Genomic DNA, 20,624 nt, shown 5'->3' with positions numbered 1-20,624 from the left:
ATTGCACTATCTCTGGCATCTTGGACTTTTATTTATTTGAGCCTCCAAACTGGGGTTCAGTAAGTCCAGGGACCTCCATCTCCAAATCTTGACCAGCTAAACTGGAAACTCATTGTAAGGTCCTAAGCTTGCTGTGCTGCTCAGGACACACTGGCAGTGCTTTGGATCTCCAGGGACTGTACTCTGTGATGCTCAGTGGACATTGTGATGATGGAAATTGAACATAGGGTGGTTGCATTGTACGCCTATGACCTCATTGATTCACTATATTCCAACTACAGAGCTTACATTTTAAGAAGTTTTTTTGCCATATTCCTATATGAGGACCATTACACATATCCTTTCTGTATCTATCATAATAATAATAGTTATTATTATTATTTTAATAGATGCTACACCCAACAATGGTAAGGGTTTTGGAACACTCCTGGTGATGATTGGTCCAGAGATTCAGACTAGATGGTTTAGTTTTTTGTCTGTTGATTCAGTACTTGGGATCATGGGGCCACACTGATGATGCATGGTAGGTAATCAGATGTATACCCGGTAGGGCTAAAGGAGCCATGCGATGCCAAGTATCGAACTCAGAGCCTTTTGTGTATGTTTTTCCTGTGCTAAACCACTTGGGACATATTATTAACATGTTATTATAAATGCTATAATCTACCAACTCCATGTTACTAATTTATATCTTATTATTTAGTAATTTGAAGATACTATTTTCTTTCTCTTTTTATTTTTATTTATTTATTTTTCTATACCTAGTAATACTCAGGCCTTACTGATGGCTCTGAGTTCAGGAATCACTCTTGGCTAGCTTAGGAGAACATTAGGGATGGCAAGGATCAAATCCAGGTCTGCTCTGTGCAAGGCAAGCACCCTACCTACTGTATTCTTTTTATAGCCCCAGTACTCTTTTTAAAAACAAACAAATGAAAAAAAATAAAACTGAAAACTAAAAAAAATACTGAAAGAAACACTTAAAATAATATTTTATTACTGTTCACCCAAATTGATCATAATGAATGATCTCTTCCACTGTAGGATTCTAGCATCAGAATCCTAAGCTTATATAAGTATTCTTTAATTAGAAGGTCAAGAACAAAAGGAAAAAGGGAGGAAAGAATGAAAAGGGATGGGAAGCAGTTTTGAATTTACTTGTCACCCTCTTTAATATTCAGACGAGTAAATGGAGGACATTTGCTCATTAAGTGGCATATAGCATATGTCGGGGAAAAGAAATGGAATTGAGTTTTCTGGTGTGTGCTGTAGATCTTCCACTACATGTTCCTGCTTTTGCAGGTTTCTCAGATTAAGAGAGCAACCTTTTCTCAATTTTCTGCACTAGTGGAGCAGAGCCTTGTATGTGTTATGGCCCATATGTTGAAACTTGTATATCTATAGTTAGTCAGATGGTTTCCAATAGCATACAAAGAAAACTTTGGAAACTTTCACAGGGTCAGCACTTTTTTGAAAGCACTGAGAATGAGGCATATTGTAAAACAATTTCTTCCTTAGGCAATGTATTTAAAACAGGAAGGTCTCAGGTCTTATGTCTGAAACAAGTGTACCTTGAGAACCATTTCAGAGGATCGAGTTTCCAAAAGTTTAATTTAATTTTACCTCTTTAGATGTGCTATTCTACACTTCCTCTAGAAAAGGAAAAGAATTCTTAACTTAAAATTTTTTTTTAAATTTCTATGGGTAAAAAAAATCACCACCCCCTTCTTAACATGTTTATGCAGTATAAAAAATTCAAACATCAAGAGATGAGATCCTTGGGACCGGAGCGGTGGTGCTAGAGTTAAGGTGTACCTGCCTTGCAAGTGCTAGCCTAGGACGAACCACAGTTTGATCCTCTGGAGTCCCTTATGATTTCCCAAGCCAGGAGCATTTTCTGAGTGCATAGCCAGGAGTAACCCCTTGAGCATCACCAGGTGTGGCCCCTGATCCTTACTTAAAATATAAAAATAAAATTGACTAGAGTGAATATGAAATAGAAAGTGAGTTGATAACAGGTATAAATTTATAGAAACATATTCGATGTAATGGGAAATTAACATTAATTTAACATTAAAAGAAACAAACAACAGGGAAGTACATCAGTCATAAAATGCACTATTTTTACTACCAATGCTCATTTCCCTCCCATCTATCCCCTATCCTGCCTGTCTCTGGAGTAAGCATCTTGCTTCTCTTTATTTTTCCTTTTTGACACTGTGATTTGCACTATCAATAATGAGGGGGTACCATATTTGTCATTATTTTCTTTCCTTTTCCTCCTTTATTTCTGTTCTTCTCTAGAATGTTCAGTTCCAACTATCATTGTCATAGTGGACTCTTTTCTACTCTAAGTGCATTTACTGCTCTTTGTAGTAAGCTTCTTACCACAAACTGGTCCTCCTGCCCCTCATCTATTGTCTCTGGATATTATTACCATTCTGAACTTTATTTTTTTGATATCTTACAAATATGTGAGATTATTCTGTCTCTATCGCTCTCCCTCTGACTTCCTCTCACTCAGCATATCCTATACATCCAAGTATGCAAATTTGAAGGCTTCATTTTTCCCAATAGATGCATTGTATGTAGATGCACTACAGTTATAGAGGATGGAGTGGTACCACAGTGGTAGGGCATTTTGTCTTGACCATGGCTGACCCAGGATGGATGTGAGTTTTATCCCTGGCATCCCAGAGTTAGGAGTGATTTCTGAGCTAAGAGCCAGAAAAAAACCCTGAGCATCGCTGGATGTAGCCCAAAACCCAAAAACAAATAAATAAATAAATAAGAAATCACTGTAAATAATTGAAAACTAAATTGAAAATCAAATTGGAAAAATTAAGACATAATTTAAATATGAACTCTTGGCAGTAACACATAAAATCTCTTAACATGATAAAATTTTGCTTAGAGGTTATACAACAGGTAAAGGTAATGCTCAAGAAATTCTCAAGGCTATAAAGAAAAAAAAACTTAATCTATTATATTTCTGAGAAATGCATTCATTTATTCAAATACATACTTATAATGGATAAACCAAAGACTATCCAAAAATTAGCATAGTGATAATAAACAATCTATATTCTTATGAAGTTAAGTTTATCTAGAAGGGTTGTAGAAATAGTACAGTGGGAAGGTTCTTGCCTTGCACATGGCCATCTAGTGTTTGATCTCTGTCATCCCCAGAATCTGCCAGGAGTGATCACTGAGAGCAAAAATAGGAACAAACTCTGAGCACCGCTGGGTGCGGCCCCAAAACAAAACAAAACAAAATAAAATGAAACAAAAGACTACCTAGAAAATTGCATGTTATATAATGATTATAAAACATAATGTATATTATATATCAAAAGCATAGAGACCCAGATAGACAAGCATACTCCAACACATTATTATAAATATATAAATTTGTGTGGAGATGTATTAAACCAAAGGAGGAGGTAGTAAGAAATATCTAAAATGGATCTCTAGTGTGTATTATGTAACATTTTTGCACCAAAGTACCTTTCTTAATTACATTTTTATTGGGTTATATTTCAAATGAACTTTATTCTTCCCCACATAGTCTCACAGTGATAGAAGGTTCAGACCTCTGTTGAGAAAAAGAATAAAATCAGTCACAAAAGTTTGTCATGGACATCACACAAAGTGAATTTTCAACCTGTAGGGAAATGAGATATCAACAAAATATTACAGAGCTAGAAAATCTCACTGATGATGGAATACAAGCAAGTCCCTACTGTTTAGCAGGTGAGAAAAAAGTATAAAAGACTGGGTATTTTAAAGATCCACTTGCCCTACTCCAACCCCAGGAGAATGGATCTGAAGCAGGGTCTTTGTAGAAAATAATAAACTGAGACACTCATATTATTAAAAACATAAAGATGAGGTGGCTTCAGCTTTATCATCCTCCCACCTGCCAAACTGACCTCCCTCTTTATTAATCACCTCAATTTACAACCAGGCAGGGGAAGGGTAGAGAGTGACAGACAAAAGACTTATCTTGAGCTATTTCAGTATATCTGGGCCTTTTACATGTAAAAAAGAGTGGATGAAAGGGTACTATACTTGTTAGGAAAATTCCCTGTTTTGGGTAAATGTAGGACATAACTAATGATTTTCCCTTTTCTGTTTACTATAAAGAAATACATGTATCCCTATTATCTGATGAACAAGTCCAAGGCAACAACAATGTTCCCAAAGAATACATATAAAGAAATATACATATCCCCCTTAGTTTGTTGAGATCAATTCCACAGTAGATAGAATTAGGATTACTTTTTCAGCTAACAAGCTAATTTGCTTGTTGAGAGCAGTCAGGAGGCAATGAAGAATCCTGCCATTGTTGGGCAGTCATGAGTCAAGGCTAGTCCTTGAGTCAGGGCCCACTTGAAAAACTGATCAACATGGTGATTCTAGTTGCAAATGGCAGTCCACAGTGATGCAAGGTTGAAAGGGTATGGGGGGCGGGGAGGTGTTCCAGGGCACAAGGAGTGTTGAACTGTAGGAGTAAAGGGTTTTAATAAGGAAAGAAACATATCAATGGGATAGGTGAGCATAACAAAACAATAGAAAAGGCTTTTCTAAGTGGAAAGCGGGGACGTGTATGGTAGAAGAGCTTTATATAACACGGAGAGACATAATGTACAATATACAACACAGACATAAGAATTGACTTACAAACATAAAGGTGGCCCACTCATACACACATGAACACACATGCACAGTTGATTGATCAATTTTCTATAGCTGTATATTTGACCCATCTAGGATGGTAAATGGGAATGTGTCAAAGTGCTTCATTAATATAAAGCAGGCAAATATGGCAGGAAGGAAATTTTAAGCCATTTAATGTGATATCCTTATTAAATAATTTTTTGTTGAAGAAAATGCATCACATGGCTGACATAACTGAGCATAATACAATTGTTTCAGGAAGACCAAAAGCAACATGATTAAAAAAAATAGAAAATTGAAAGAAAAACTAAAGAGATGGAAGAGAAAGGAAAGAAAATGTTCAGTGGCAAGTACATTTTTGAAAATTATTGAATCACCAATGAACTCATTGAAACACTAGCAGAAAGTTTAATAAGCTCTTATTTTTTTAAGGAATGAAGTTAAAAACTATACAATAAAAATGGTGCATTTAATTCCTAGAAATCACTGCTAGTGAGGAGAGACTTAGTTGTAAAAGCTTCATAGGTTAGATTGTACATACATCATTCTCAAACAAATCAGCTTTTCCATATTCTTGCTTATACATATCACAAACTCTTTTGGTGGTGGCGAGTCAGTGGAACCTACATCAATGGGGAGCATAGCAACTGCCATTCCCTGGCATCCCCTAGTCCGTTACATTAGCAGCTTCTGCAATCAAACTCTACAGTCTCCCCATCTCCAACGCTATGCATAAACTTCCTGGGATTTAAAAAAAAAAAAAACTGGCCAATAATCAAAGACATCCTCTTTGGTGGTATTCCTATTGATAAATCCATAACTATGCATAAACTTCCTGGGATTTAAAAAAAAAAACTGGCCAATAATCAAAGACATCCTCTTTGGTGGTATTCCTATTGATAAATCCATAACCATTTTTGGGCGGGAGAGAGATAGCACAGCAGTAGGCCGTTTGCCTTAGACGCAGAAGGAGGGTGGTTTGAATCCCGGCATCCCATATGGTCCCCCAAGCCTGCCAGGAGCGATTTCTGAGCGTAGAACCAGGAGGAACCTCTGAGCGCTGCCGGGTGTGATCCCGAAACAAAACAAAACAAAACAAAACAAAACAAACCCATAATCATTCTAGACCTTGAACTATTTGACAGTTTCCAGGACTTGAATTGCCAGCACGGAGTGGTCTGCCTTTCTCCAGGCTTAGGGTGTGGGAGTTTCTCTAGTTGAGCCTTGTTTAGATTTTGAGTCTGAAGAGATAGGAGCTGGCTCATCATATAAATTTTCCTCATTTGAACTTGGTAGATGAGGGTCTCTCCAGTTTGACACCAGTAGTGGATAATAAATATTGGCCCCGTGAAAGCTTTTAGATTGAGAATGTATACCAGGGGTCTCAAACTCAATTTACCTGGGGGCCGCAGGAGGCAAAGTCGGGGTGAGGCAGTACCGCATAAGGGATTTCGCTTACCGAATATTCGCAATAAAAAATCGCATTAGTAAGAAAAAAATCGCAAAAAATCGCATTAAACATTTGCATAGGGGCCGGGCGGTGGCGCTAGAGGTAAGGTGCCTGCCTTACCTGCGCTAGCCTTGGATGGACCGCGGTTCGATCCCCCGGCATCCCATATGGTCCCCCAAGCCAGGAGCAACTTCTGAGCACATAGCCAGGAGTAACCCCTGAGCGTCACAGGGTGTGGCCCAAAAACCAAAAAAAAAAAAAAAACACATTTGCATAACCCGAACGGAACTGCTTGGGGTATGCGTATGTTTAATGCAATTTTTTCTTACTAATGCGATTTTTATTGCAATTATTCGGTAAGTGAATAATCGCGAATACTGCGATATTTGAAGGCTGGCCGTGGGCCACAAAATGTTGTACGGGCCGCGAGTTTGAGACCCCTGGTGTAGCCTCTGGGGAAGCACCTCTTCCTTCTTGTATCATGTGTGAGGAAGAATTTCTAGGGAGCCTGGCATATAAAGTCCAGAGCAAGATATGTAGGCAGATGGACCAGAGCAATATGAAGCAATCCAGAAAGGCGTCATGTGCAACAATTTTCCAATGAAGGGCACAATTTATTCAGTCTAGCATGAGGAAGCCATCATGGCAATGATCCACTACAGAGTCTTGTCATCCACTCACCTCTTTTTTTTTTTTTTTTTTGTTTTTGGTTTTTGGGTCACACCCGGCGGTGCTCAGGGCTTACTCCTGGCTGTCTGCTCAGAAATAGCTCCTGGCAGGCACGGGGGACCATATGGGACACCGGGATTCGAACCAACCACCTTTGGTCCTGGATCGACTACTTGCAAGGCAAACACCACTGTGCTATCTCTCCGGGCCCCACTCACCTCTTATGTCCTGTTTTGAGGTTTCTGTTGTTAGGTCCCTGTTTTGGGTGTCAGATGTAAAGGTCCACTTATTGTAATTCAACCCAGGAGAACAGGTCTGGATCAGGGTCACTGAGGAAATGATAAATCAAGACACTCATATGATAGAAAGCTTAGAGATGAGGTGGCTTCAGCGTCATCACCCTCTGCCAGCCAAACTGACCCGCCTCTTTATTAAGCACCTCAATACACAACCAGGTCTGGGAAGGGCAGAGAATGACAAACAAAAGACCTATCTTGAACTATTCCAGTCTAGGTAAGCCTTTTACATGTAAAAAGGGGTGAAAGAAGGGGCTGATGCTGAGGGCTAGAAAACCCCCTGATTTGGATACATACAGGATGTAATCTCACAGGTTTTGTCTAATTTTATAGAAGGAGTGTTGCAAACTATCTTTGGTGAAGAATATAAAAATATTCTTTGCATTTGACAATGTAATAAAATGAATTAGAAGAAAGTTGAAGTAAAGAAAATGAAAAAAATTCAATTTTTTTATGTTATTTTCAATAGACATAATAAATATGGTCACAAACATAACATGGAGAAAATGGTTACTTTACCAGGTAAAATCTAGTTTTTACCTGGATAAAAAATGACTTTAACCTAATAATGATATGTATTAGACATGATATTCTTACTCTATGCTATACTACAGCATGATGTCCTTACTCTATACTATACTGAGAGTGTATTGGAGGTTATGTTGAAGATCTAAAAGAGAACTTGCCTCTGAAATCTATACCTGAAGTAATAATGATGCTGAGAAGTACTTTGAAATCCTGAATCAGACAGCCTTGAATAGCTGAATTCCTCTACCCGTGCTTATACTCTTTAATTATCTATAGTTATATTGAATCCAGAATTGACTTGATGGCATTGAAAGGAATTTCAATTTTAGAATAATTACATTAACTATTATTTGGTAAATATAACAGAGAAAGAAACTACATTTTGGCAAAGGGTTAACAGAATAGTTTAAAAGTGAAAGGTTATGGCATTAGAAAAATTAATAACTAGTTATTTTGTATCTTAAATGTAGTGTTTTTTTCTATTTCATCCAGCGTAAGAATTATTTATTGATAATAATTAATATGTATGCTTAAGTGCAGGGTTAATTCCCACATTATTGAATAGCTTCAATATTAATTACCAAATTAATATTGTCACCTAAATAGGGTCACTCTACTAGCATGTAAATCACTATACCACATATCTATCCCCATGGGTAAGCAGCTGATCAAATGCTTATCAACAAAACAAATATAAGATATTAGTATTTTAAAATGAGACATTAGGGACCATGATAGCACAGCGATGGTAAGGCATCGTGGCCAACACAGGATGGACCCTGGTTTGAATCCTGGCACCCCATATGGTCCCCCAAGCCTGTCAGGAAAGATTTCTGTGCCCAGAGGCCAGGAGTAATGCCTGAGTACCGCGAGGTGTCACCAAAAAAAAAAAAAAAAAAAAAAAAAAGAGAGAGATTAACCTTGGCTGAAATCCATACTTCCACATGTGTGTGCATGTATGTTGGTGGTGATTAGTACAACTCACGTTAATTATGAGTTCCTTCATCACCAGTTTTCTGGTACCCCTCCCTTTTTTGGCCACACCCAGTAGTGCTCAGGGGTTACTCGTGGGTCTGCACTCAGAAATCACTCCTGGCAGGCTTGGGGGCCATATAGGATGCTGGGAATTGAACCTAGGTTTGTCCTGGGTCAGTCGTGTGTAAGGCCAAAAAGCCTACCACGGCGCTATCTCTGGCTCTTTTCTGGTACTCTTAAAGGTTGTTATTTTCATTTTGTAAGTGAAGAAAATGAGTTTAAGAAGCTAAAGCCCGGGCCCGGAGAGATAGCACAGCGGCGTTTGCCTTGCAAGCAGCCTATCCAGGACCAAAGGTGGTTTGTTCGAATTCCGGTGTCCCATATGGTCCCCCGTGCCTGCCAGGAGCTATTTCTGAGGTGACAGTCAGGAGTAACCCCTGAGCAACACCGGGTGTGGCCCCAAAAAAAAACAAACAAAAAAAAAGAAGCTAAAGCCCAATAATTTTTAAGTTAGTAAATTCAACTCTTTAGATAAAGTGTTCTTTTTCTTATATCCTCTCTCCATTTCACAAAGGGCGTCTAATAATTACTGATTGGTTCTATGGTCCAGTAAAAACTCATCTGAATTCGGTTTTTTGGTTTTCAGCCACATCCAGCAATGCTTATGGGTTACTCCTGGCAGGCTTGGGGGACCATATAGGATACTGGGGATTGAACCCAGGCTTGTTCCATGGTTTGCCAGTAACAAGGCAAATACACTACCACTCTTCTATTGCCCCGCCTCCCTGCATTGAATCCTGAGTGGACTAATGTTTGGGTCTCCAATTATCCTTTTACACTGAATACACAAATGCATCTACTTATTGTGAGATCTTTGATACCAGTAAAGGGAGTAAAGAATTTCTGCATCCTGAATTCCTGTTTTCTAGACGACTAGCATCAGAAAGTTTTCTCCTGGTTATGCATTTCTATTGTGCCCTGTACCTGATGGTTATTTTTATGTGTCAACTTAACTAGACCATGGGGTGTCCTGATATTTGGCGAACTGTAATTTTATTACATATATTTATAAGGACATTTTGGATAAGATTAGTATTTATAAGCTTAAAGCAAAGCAAATCAGATTTTCCTTCTCAATGTGCATGTCTCTGTCCACTTCTCTGTGGATCTAAACAGAATCAAAGGTTGAGGATGGGAGAATTCACTCTGGTTCATTGCTTATGCTGGGACAAAGTTTCTTAGAATGGGAATTAATTCCTTTGCTTCTTGTATATTTAGGCTCCAACATAACTATACAATTGACTTTATAGATTTATGGCTTGCAAAGAGACTTTGACCCTCTATAATAACACAAGAATTAATAATAAAATTATCTATATCTATATGATTAAACTCAATAATACACACATGTTGTTCCTGTTTCTCTGGAGAACCCAGGCTAATAAGAGCATTATATATTTCTCATTATTATATAAATATAACTGCTAAACTTTTCTATATTTTTATTTATTAAGTTAAAGGCACTGTGTCCCATTTTATCCTTTTTTGCTCAGTCTTAGCCATCAACCAATTAAACACTCCAACTTACCTTTTTAGGGGCAATATCCTCCTCTTCTTTTTTTTGGGTTTTGGGTCACACCCGGCAGCACTCAGGGTTACTCCTAGCTTTATGCTCAGAAATCGCTCCTGGCAGGCTCGGGGACCATATGGGATGTCGGGATTCGAACCACCATCCTTCTGCATTCAAGGCAAACACCCTACCTCCATGCTATCTCTCCAGCCCCACAATAATATCCTCTTCTTAAAAGGTACATATTTACATTGAGACCACAAATCCGTGCATCAATGTCTATACCTGAGTTTTGATAAAAATTCAAACACTATGAAAAGTTAGAGGCATTGATAGAGATCATATCCCATGTGTGCTTCCTTCATTGACTAGGGTCCATAGTTCTATAGTTCTATAGGTCCATAGTTTACCTACTGACAGAAATCCCAGGAAACCCTATATCTGAAAATGTACTGTTCTCCAAATCAAGCTCCACAATTGGGGCTAGGCTGTTCTTCTGTCAACATTGGAAATGAGGACTGAAGGAATTCCCTAGCTTTTAAAACAAAAAAGAATGAGGGTAATTAGGTGCCAGCTGTTATTTGTCAGGGGGATTTGGCCAGTTGCCCCAGTCCTGGTCTTTGTGGCGATCTGCTTCTGAGAGACAGCTTCAGCTGCTCTCCCAGCTGGAGAGAGAAATTCCAGTGAAGAATGTTTAGCATCATTCCCATTATTTCATCAACTTCTCATCAATGGCTTTGTATGTAATATTAGAATATATTTTGGAAGTGGAGATAAATTAATGCCTAAAATTGTGTCTTGGTGCATGATCAAAAATTAGTGTTTAGTTTCTTGGTGCTAAGGAATTTAAATACAGTACATTTTATGCATTGCTTTTAACTTAACTGCAAAAATAAAAGATTTGGTTAATTAAATTCATTAAGGGTAAAATTGGCTTAATCCCCATTCATCCATTTGGATCATTCAAAACACAGATATTTTTCCTTGAAGATTATTTGTTAAGTATTATAACATGAGTTTTACTGGAGTATGCAATGTTATCCTATTTAAAATGAAAGTAAAATATTTTCACTTCCTTTATACCATAGAAAATTTAAAAAAAATACTAATTTATTTCATTTGTCTACTATAAAGGAAAATAAGATATGTTTATACTAGAATTTTATGTATATGTTTATAAAAATTAAAAATATAAAAATGTAAAAAATATAAAAATGTATTAGGTAGTTTTTAAAGGAAAACATTTATTTTTCTGGTAATTGTTAAAACCTGAAAACATATTTTCATATTGCAAAACTAAAACACACAAAAATTATAATAACAGTAAGTCTTCCCTAGGAAATGGAAAAGTCTTTTACAGCATATATAACATTTTCACATAATGAAGGTGGGGTAAATACAGATTAATTTCACATTATCTCCATCAACGCTTTATGGAATTTATATAATGAGAATTTTAGAGTGATTTCATTAGGTAAGATCAAACTTCTGGAGAATTAATCCTTTTTAGTTTGATATTTTAAATGTGAAAACAAGTGATCTGTAAATAAATAACCATTTATCTATTTTGCAGCCACTTTCTCGTATTTGCACAAATATTTATTTAATGTAAAATAAACATATAATAACTAAGATCCTCTCCCCTAATACTTCTTTGGTAGTCCTTTGTGCAATGCATTATGCAACAGAGCTAACTTACTGTATGCAATTTTTTAGGGCCCTTTTAAGGGATCTTAGGACAATTCCTTAATCTCTGTATTTGTGTGCAGTGCATCAGTTACTTTGCTAATAAAACAGAAATAACACACTTTGCTTCCTTATACAGTTGTTGAAAAGAGCAAATGAATAATAATATAGAATACTGATATCAGAATGATGCATTCACTGGCACCCAAAAAAAAGGGCGTCCTCTGTTATTGCTTTTACCTCTCCACCCTATTCCACTGTTTTCCCACAGGTAGGCACTTTTTCTGAAGTAAATGTACATCTCTTTTGGGAGGTGGGGGTGGTTGGTCACATAGCGCTCAGGGGTTACTCCTGGGAGGCTTGGGTGACCATATGTGATGCTGGGAATCAAACCGGGCTCCATCCAGTGTCTACCACATGCAAGGCAAAAAGCTCTACTGCTGTTCTCTCTCTCCAGCCCCAATAACCGTACATCTTTATAATTATTATCAACTTTAGCATTTTTCTCGTTTTATTTTTGAAGGGGGGAGAAGAGGGGGCCCACCCTGTACTGCTCAAGGCTTACTCCTGCTTTTAAACTCGGGGATCACTACGGGAGATACTCAGATTTCTAGAAAGCCTTTTTGAGACTGGTAATTCTTAAGGCCAGGGAGATATAGTACAGGGATAAGTCAATAGCACTTGGCCAACCGTGGTTTGGTCCCCAGCACCGCATAGATCATCCATGATTGTCAAGATTTTATTAATCTCTAGAGTAACCAGGATGAGTTTGGTTTAAAGGTAGAATAATTTCTGGAAGAACAATTCATTTGAAGGTAATGGGAGGAGCCAGAACGATTGAACAGTGGCTAGGGCTATTTAGTATAAATTAAATACTTCTATTGACAAGAAATCAAACAACTCGATAAAACTTGAGATCTAAAATCACCTTGAGAGTATCTGATAAGACAGTGGGGGCAGCAAAAATGTAAGCAGAGTTCAAAGCAGATCTCCTCCCTTAACCATCATTGAATTGAACCTGTCTGGGGCAAGACTGGAGGGAATTGAATGCTAAGTGCTGACACTTTGACGAGGCAGTTCATTGATCATGCAAATTACACTTTATTGTCTGGTACTCTACCCTACACTATCTAATTCTAAATCTAACACTATATTTACATGGATCTGCTCACCACTAGTCCTGCTGCTATGAGATGTCTCTGGAAGGGTCCCCTCGCTGCTGGGGTTCTCAAGGAAGCTGAAGTTGATGGCAGGTTCTGATAAATCAGTGGTTCATCTCCGTTGTACTTCGACAGCGGCAACACCCTAGCAGGAATTGAAGTTGGTTTGACGGTGTCAGTCCTCTGACCTTTCAATGTGAAGTCACATCTGTGCCTCCATTTCCCTTTTGGTGCTCTGCCAACTTGGTGAGCTAGCCTTTCTCACTTTTATTCTTTTGTGTTACAGTGTTGCAATTACTATAAAGTTCTTATCAGCAAAACCCAGAACCCTTGAGTGTTTTTCTGTAAAATCCAGATGCCTGGTTGAGTTGGCCTTTGGCTTCCATCATTAATCATTCTCTCTCTCTCTCTCTCTCTCTCTCTCTCTCTCTCTCTCTCTCTCTCTCTCTCTCTCTCTCTCTCTCTCTCTCTCTCTCACACACACACACACACACACACAGATTAGGGCCTCGGCACTTCCTTTATACTTCCAGGAACTTCCCTATTTAGCATATATCTTCTTCACACTGGCCCTGCCTGGGAAGGGTCCAGGCAGCTGTGAGCAAAATATTTCCTCTAGCTTGGCAAGAAAACATGACTTTTGAAAAGCATCACTCAGATTTTTAGCACAAATATCAAAACATTATTTTAATTGAAAACATCATTTTTGTTGTAAACATGTTTACTTCACTCAGCCTGTTTCCACTGTACTCCTGTTATATCATTAAATCATGTATGCCTGAGTTGGAACCACTTGGATCCCTTGGTTATTTTCAGGCATTTATTAACTTCACTGAATTGAGCCTGGAGTTCACTTCCAAGGGACTTGAGGTATACAAATGACAGAATTTTCTAAGAGAAAACCAAGATATTTACTCTTCTCACATTAAGTTCAAAACTCAAAGGACTGAAAAACCTTCCCTGTAAAAATTCTGTATCTACATAGAGAGAGGACTCCTCTGAGAGAGTCAAACCTAAATTGTAAACAGTCCATGCCTATAGTGTATATAGCCCCTCCTATAAACTATCCCTCCTCCCCCACTTCAGAAATCCTACTATCCCTTCACTCCCCAACCCCAATCTGATATCCCACCTTATTGACGCTTGTTACCCTCAGTTCTTATTTTTTTGTTCCCCAATTCACAATACAAACCAGGCAAAGGGCCTGGGTTGAGGTGTATATGGGGTACATTTACAGTACCTCCTCTTTCTATAAGTCAGTGTAAAGAACACAGCCTGTGGTAAGCATTGGGAGGCCTTATCTTTCCTTTTCTTTTTTTGACATATATATATAAACCTTCACCAGCGCAACATTCCCATCACCAATATCCCAAGTGTCCTTCCTCCCCACCCACCCCACACTGCCTTTACTCTAGACAGGCTTTCTACTTCCTTCATTCAGTCACATTTGTTATGATAGTTCTCAATGTAATTATTTCTATGACTGCACTAAATAATACCTGTGGTGAGCTTCATGTTGGGAGCTGGACCCTCTAGTCTTCCTCTATTTTGTCTCTGAGAATCATTACACAATGTTTTTCATTTTTCTCAGAAACCACAGATGAGTGAGACCATTCTGTTTTTAACTCTCTCCCTCTGACTTATTTTACTTAGCATAATAGATTCCATATACATCCAAGTATAGAAAAATTTCATGACTTCATCTCTTCTGATGGCTGCATAATATTCCATTGTATGTACCATAGTTTCTTTAGCCATTAAGAACCCTCAGTTCTTAATCCATTAGGTATTAAGACCGACCTCCCACCACAATAAGTCATGATCCAGCTTCCAAGAGAAGGAACACTCACTCAGCCCCCACATCTCATCACCCAGCAAGAAACTACAACCAACACTCCTGTTGACTCATGCTCTGTGGCCCTCCCCACCTCTCTCAAATGTGATACCGGAATCAGCTTCAGAAGGACCCCCAGTGCAAGAACTCTACCCAAGCCCTTTCTGCTGCAAATCATTTCCCAAACTCAACAAGACCAGGGGGTGTGATGAAAATGTGCTCTGTATTCCATCCTCCACAAGAATATCCTAAAGGACAATGGGGAAGCCTATATTTCATATATAAGTTTAAGACCTCTATAATACTCCTCTTAACATGTTTATCCCCAAATGTAAAGTAGTCTCCTGCAACACTTTGTTCCCTTAATTACTTTTTTAAACTCATTTTTATTTATTTTTTTCTTTATATATATGTGAGTGTATATATATATATATATATATATATATATATATATATATATATGTCTTATTTTTGTTTTCTTCTCTTAACTTCACCTGTTTTGGTATTTTGGTTCTGCTGGGTACAAAACCCTACAAGAAGTCTTGGGGCTGGAAAGATAGCATGGAGACAGGTTGTTTGCCTTGCATGCAGGACAGTGGTTCGAATCCCGGCATCCCATATGGTCCCCTGAGCCTGCCAGGAGTGATTTCTGAGCAGAGCCAGGAGTAACCCCTGTGCACTGCAGGGTGTGATGCCCCCCTTCAAAAAAAAAAGTTCTGCCTGGGATTAAAGCTCAGATCAAAACCAGGGCACAGAGGTGATGGAGCCTGACACTCTCACCCCTAAATGCACCAGCAATATAATATGGCACGATTTATTTTTGCAAAGGCATACTAAAAAGGGGGAAATTTTACATATAGAAACAAGCTCTTATCTACTAGGGATAAGGACTCATACATTTTATTATACAGAGGCACCTCCCACCTTGAACATATATCATGTGGTCCCAACTTAGACTCCATGTGATTAGACAGTGACTGTCCAACCCTGAACCCTAGATCTCAGTAATAGAACTGGCACAGTTCTCCACAACAGCTCCAGGAACCAAACTCCCTCTGGGACATTCTTAATACTGTTCTGACACCAACATGTGCCAGTTTTGATCTGACATCCTGACAATGAGGAAATGGTAACAACTTGGTCTAAGAGCAGGTTGTCTTACCTCATTACCTAAAGATAAGATGAAATCAGAAGACACATCATCTTTTGAACTGTGCAAAAGTTAAGATTGCTAACTATAGAAGACTGACTGTGACCACCATGACTGGGCAGAATGTATCCTGGGACCAATAAAAAAGACCCTAGTCTAGGTTTTGGCCTACGATCTGTACAACAACCAAGATCTCTAATTCCAGAGGTCTGACTGAGACAACTGCAACTGAGCAGAAATTCTGGAAACATAATTAAAGACTCTATCCTAGGCTTAGTCCTAGGATTGGTGCAAAAACCAAGACCACCAACTGCAGAAGACTGATTAAAATGACAGTGATGGAACAGAACTTCTAGAATCTTAAAGAAAGACTTCATCCTAGGCTCCATCCTTTGGCCTATGCAAATGCCAAGATCTCTAGCTTCAGAAGCCTGATTTTTATCATCCACAACTGAGCAAAAAGTTTCCAGACGTCACAAAAGGACCTAGGGGAGAGGAAGAGAGCATATAAGGAGCCTGTAGTTGTACCCATAACAGTATACTTCAAGGGCAGAGAAACCCTGTATCTCTTAGGCCAAGGGAATTCCCTTTTCTAATCTCCCCAATTTTTACTGTTCCTATGCAAAAAAAAAAAAACAAAAACAAAAAACTAGCACAAATTAATTTTTTTTAGTAACTGTTGTTACCGTGTGTATGTGTGTGTGTTTGTGTGTGTGTGTTTGTGTGTGCTTTGTTTTGTCTTTATTTCAGAACCATGGTCATTACTTGGTTGTTGTCTTTATTGCTGTGGTGCTTTTTTTTTTTGTATTGTTGTCATGTTTTCCTTTCTTTTTCTTTTCTTAAACTGATATTTATAGCCTCTAGAAGAACTCTCGTTTTTTGCTAAACAGTAGTATGAACATTGAGTAGAAATAATAAATGATCAGACTTAAACACCAAATCCAAAGCCAACTATAACAGAATCAATACCCAATCTACAACAAGCTAGACACAGAAGGGACCACTTATACTAGCAGCCCAGGGAACAAAGGAAGGGGATATGGATGCATGCTGGGAACAGGGTTAGAGCGAGGACAACATTGGTGGTGAGAATGCCCCTGATTCAATGTCATTATGTACCTAAAATATTACTGTGAAAGATATGTAATTCACACTTTGGTCAAAATAAAAATTATTTTAAAAAAAGCAATAAAAACATTCTGTATCTCATCAGTTTCTACCTCTTCATCAACCTCCACCCTCAATCCTCAGTTCTACACCTATATGTTTGCATATTAAATTGTCTTGAATTGTGGAAGGTAAGAAAAAGGAGAAAAAACTTTCACAATAAAGTTGGTATCATAGTCTTTTCTTGTGGAGCTTTTCTAGAGTAGTCTTGCTTAATGGCTTAACTCTAGGTTTTTTTTGGTGGGGGAGGTCACACATGGCAGCCCTCAGGGGCTACTTTTGGCTCTGCTGCTCAGAAATCACTCCTGGCAGACAGGGGGACCATAGGGGATGCCGGGATTTGAACCACCATCTGTCCCGGATCAGCTGCGTGGAAGGCAAAGGCCCTACTGCTTTGCTAACACTTCAGTCCCTAACGCTAGGTTTCTTAATTTAGGTTCTGGTGTTTCTGAGAGTTAATGATACTTTCAGAAACCCAAAGAATCAAATGAAAATTCTTTTTGAAGGAAGATATATTAAATATAATCTTCAGAGAATTCAAAATAATATTTTCTGTAAACAAGTGATCTATATGCCACAAAGAAATAAATTAAACACATTATGAAACAGAAATAACAGAATCAACAGTAAAAATAGATTTGTAAACATTTAGACAACATTTTAACATAAATTATAAGAAAAATAAAAATATAAAGTACAAGTGGAATATATGGACTATCAGACATTTATTAAACTTATGTAAAATAATGCTCCATATATATGATATACAGTAGATTTTTTTTACTACTATTGGCAGAAGCTTCTTATAATATAGAAGAAAAATATATAATAAAGTAAAAGTAAATATATAAACTTTCAAACACTCAGATTTTAAAGACAAGTATTTTATATAAAAGAGAGATAAATGTAGCTTCAGGAAACTTTTTTTTTGATTGTATCACAGTAATTTATATAAAGTGGAAGGAAAAGTATTAGAATTGAAAGAGATATCTACCACCATTCTTTTTACCCTACACAGTCATCCCAGAAGTGCCCGAGGAAGATTCTGACTGATAAAGTTGTCTATGAGCAAGCCTATTATGAGCCATCTTCATGGCATAAGATGCTTGCACCTCACCTGACATACCAGGCAGCTGTCAGACTACACCTGAGTCCTACTTGATCTTCACAGCATGTGGGTTAATCTCCACACCACATTTCTCAGAAAGCTATGAAATTGCCTGGAATGCGAAATTTGTATTTCACAAGAAAAGGAAAAGTTTGTACTGACCTCTACTTGGGTTTTCTCTAGTTCATTTCCTGCCCTCACAAAAACAAAAACAAAACAACCAAACAAAAAAAGAATTCTAGAAAGGAGATGAATAGTAAAGTAACATATTTTTATTCAGGAAGTGAATTTATCATTTAATTTATCATTAAAACAGATTTAAATCCTGAATGACTTTAGAAGTTCAAAAAGTTCTATTATCATCTGGGTAAGTTTTCTACCCAGTCAGTAAAGGCATCAATAACAAAAACAATAACTGCTTGAATTCTGGGCATTTAACTATTTGTATAAAGTCAAGCTGCTATTCTTTCTCATGGATATTCCTCAGATTCCTCAATGTTGAATAGATTTTGCCAGCAGAGAAGGCCTAGATTTTCCTGTAGGTTCATGAGCAGCTTACAAAACACAACTCCGAGTTGCTTCTCATACTGTCCTCTTCCATTTCTTTTCCATGGAAGATAATTTTTACTAATGTTGTTGAAGTATCTCTTCTATTGTAGAAAGTCTTATGTAATTCTTTAATAATTTCCCTCTGTTGGACTGACAGGAAATAAGTGGATTCCCCATGTCTAGTAAGCCATACAATGTTTACATTTTCCAGATTATATTTCTGAGTTTGGTGGAGGTCCCTTGATGTCTTATGTGAAATTGGGGAGAAGGTGGTAGCCCCAAGAAGAGAATCTGCAGCTTCTGCTCTACCTACTTCTGCCACTCAAGGAAGTGGCTGAGAGAAATCTAGGACTGTGGGCCTTGCTCTGGCAGTCCTAAATGTTACCCAGGCCTTTTGGGTCCATCGCCTTTCCTCACAGAAAGGAATTTCAGGAGAAAACAAGCAGTGAAGTAAACTTGTGCTTAGGCAACAAATATGTGCACATCTTTTGCTCTACATTGGATTTTATAAGGTTTTCCCAATCTATCCACATGGGGCTTTCTACCCCGTAAGAGACCTGTTGCTAGGGTGGTTGCCATTGGGAAGAGTTGGGGAGTAGTTGAAGGCCTTCTTTAATTTTTTTCTTTTCTGGCTTTTGTTTTTGCTGGAGATTCTCTCAGTAGGGGTTCAGTCTTTTCAGGATCTGTAGTGGTGCCAGGTGAAACTCTTATCAAAAATGAAGTAGCTCCTTCAAATCCTGTCTCCTAGTTTCATTTCATCTCAAGAATTCATTGACTTGGGGAAAGGGGGGTTTCACATGCCCGTCTGCCTGCTTCATCTTCCATACCCATTGTCTCCTATAGAGTAATTTGGCTTTGTGATATTACTCTATGGATTGAATATCAATTCCACAATTGAACAGGAAATAAGGAATAATTTTCTAGCAACACTATTTGCCTATCAAATTACCTTAATTATTTCAGGAGCATTTTTTTAATGGCTCCTGTATGGCATAACTTCTATTTCCTTTGAGACCTGTACTGCCTCTAATAGTTTAAGGATGCCTACACCATGCTTTATTTGGCTATTTTTACTTTTTTTATTTTAATTTTTATTTTTATGTTCTTTATGTTATTATTTGTTGGGAACTGACTTGTTTGAGGACATTTTGCTGTTCTTTCTGCCATAGCCCAGCTTTTCACCTAAAAGCAATATGCAGTCTTGCTGTAAATTTTTGAGCTAAGAGAAAAGAATGTGCAGCTGCAGGACATAATTTAGCTCTAAGCCCGGAGGAGAGTAAAAACTGCCTGGTACAGTTATCAGAAACTAGGCCCCATTCCTTAAGACCACATTCCGGAGTGAATTAGGCTGTTATCAATAAGTATATGCTACATTGTCTGTTCAAGATCACTGAGGCAAGCACATCTTGCACCATTTCCTGATAGTCAAGCAATTAGGAATGCAGCTAGAAGGACACTAAAAGTTTCCATTGAAACAGCACGTTCAGCATAGCTTGAAGGTCATCCAGCCCCCTAGCCCACTGTCCACTTCGCGCCAAAAGTATGATTGACAGCACCTTTGTACTGCCCCCTTCTCCTTCACTATAAAAGAAGGAGTTGTATTTCAATAAACGCCTTTGAACAGTGAAATATTGTCTTAGGCCATTTATTATTAACCTCTCTTAAATTTCTTACAGTGTGGTTGTGCTTCTACTCAGCAAAATAGAAGTGCGGTCGTCTGAGAAGCCTTCCCAGCTAATTCCTGCTGGCCGGGCCCCCCTGGGGGGCTTCTGGACCCTGCAATTATTACTTTATTTAAATAC

General features: G+C 38.1%; 1 non-coding gene across 1 annotated transcript; it reads right to left on the bottom strand.

Moving 5' to 3' along the window:
• Positions 1–14,179: 14,179 nt before the first annotated feature.
• On the bottom strand, positions 14,180–14,311 carry LOC125995584 (small nucleolar RNA SNORA51). The gene has a single exon (XR_007491082.1). It is a non-coding gene; the product is annotated as a small nucleolar RNA SNORA51 (small nucleolar RNA).
• Between the last annotated feature and the right edge of the window lie 6,313 nt (positions 14,312–20,624).

This window comes from Suncus etruscus, chromosome 17 (assembly GCF_024139225.1).
Source record: "Suncus etruscus isolate mSunEtr1 chromosome 17, mSunEtr1.pri.cur, whole genome shotgun sequence".
In the NCBI taxonomy this organism is placed as follows: Eukaryota; Metazoa; Chordata; class Mammalia; order Eulipotyphla; family Soricidae; genus Suncus; species Suncus etruscus.
Note: the sequence above shows the minus strand (reverse complement) of the source record. Positions and strands in the feature narration are given on the sequence as shown.